Source organism: Mustela nigripes, chromosome 3 (assembly GCF_022355385.1).
Source record: "Mustela nigripes isolate SB6536 chromosome 3, MUSNIG.SB6536, whole genome shotgun sequence".
Taxonomy (NCBI): Eukaryota; Metazoa; Chordata; class Mammalia; order Carnivora; family Mustelidae; genus Mustela; species Mustela nigripes.
The window spans coordinates 163399635-163400660 of NC_081559.1; the positions used below are offsets into that span (position 1 = coordinate 163399635).

General features: G+C 43.0%; 1 long non-coding RNA gene across 1 annotated transcript in view; it reads right to left on the minus strand.

Moving 5' to 3' along the window:
* Nucleotides 1-1026, minus strand: part of LOC132013224 (uncharacterized) — an 8398-nt gene continuing 7372 nt past the window's right edge. The window contains exon 3 of the long non-coding RNA XR_009402926.1: nt 1-883. This is a non-coding gene — a long non-coding RNA (uncharacterized LOC132013224). The remainder of the gene's footprint in view (nt 884-1026) is intronic.

A 1026-nucleotide genomic window follows, 5' to 3' on the forward strand; every position in this document is an offset into this window, starting at 1 on the left:
ATCCTGGAAGGACGTGAAGCTGGAAGAGTTGCCCCAGTCTCACCAGCACAGGGGAGCACCTGTCTCAGAAGGAAGCCAACACAGAAGCAGCAGAGCCCAGCGTTGGGGGAACCTGGAGATCCTGATGACATAGTGTGAGTGCCTGAAGCCTTGGACTTCTCAGTTCCTTGAACCAACAGACTTTCTTCTTGTCTCAATTTACCTTGGGGTTTCTATCCTATGCAGAAAGAAACCCAACGTTCCCAAATCTCATTTCACTGACACCCAATTTTATTAAGAGGGGCTCAAGAATTTCAAATGCTAACATCAGTTATCATAGACCCTGACATAACAAGACAGTTTTCCTTCATTCATGGTCTATTTGAGTTTCTTCTGGTATTTTGAATGTTTTACACAAAGGACATGGAAGTAAGCTCATGGTCAAAAACAATACAAAAAAGTTAACTCAAACGTCTTTCAAACAGTATAGTAAAACCTCATGAAATGAATTCAACCAGTGCCGGGGCTGCCCAACAGATCTACTAGAAGCGCCCAGCAGATCAGTCCACTGAAAGGAGAACCGACAGTGTCTAGGCATGAGTGGGAGGCTCAGAGAAACCAGCGATGATTTCTGTTTTGTGACACCCGATTGCTGGAGAAGCATTGCAATATATTTTTCAATAGGCCTCGTCTTATTTTCATCCTATTTTGCAGTCGTTAACACAAAGGTTAAATCAAGAGAAGGACCTTGAGGGGTGTCTGGGTGGCTCAGCTGTTGAGCATCTGCCTTCAGCTCATCCCTGATCCCAGAGTCCTGGGATCAATCCCCACATCGGGCTCTCTGTTCCGCGGAAAGCCTGCTTCTCCCTCTCTCGGCTTGTGTTCCCTCTTTCGCTGTCTCTCTCTGTCAAATAAATAAACAAAATCTTAAAGAAAAAAAAAGAGAGAAGAACCTGGGAAAGAAATCAGTGCTCCTCAGCTTCTCTATTATTGCTTTGCTTTTGTGTTTGATTTTTTTTTTTTTTTTTTTTTTTTTTTTTTTTTTTT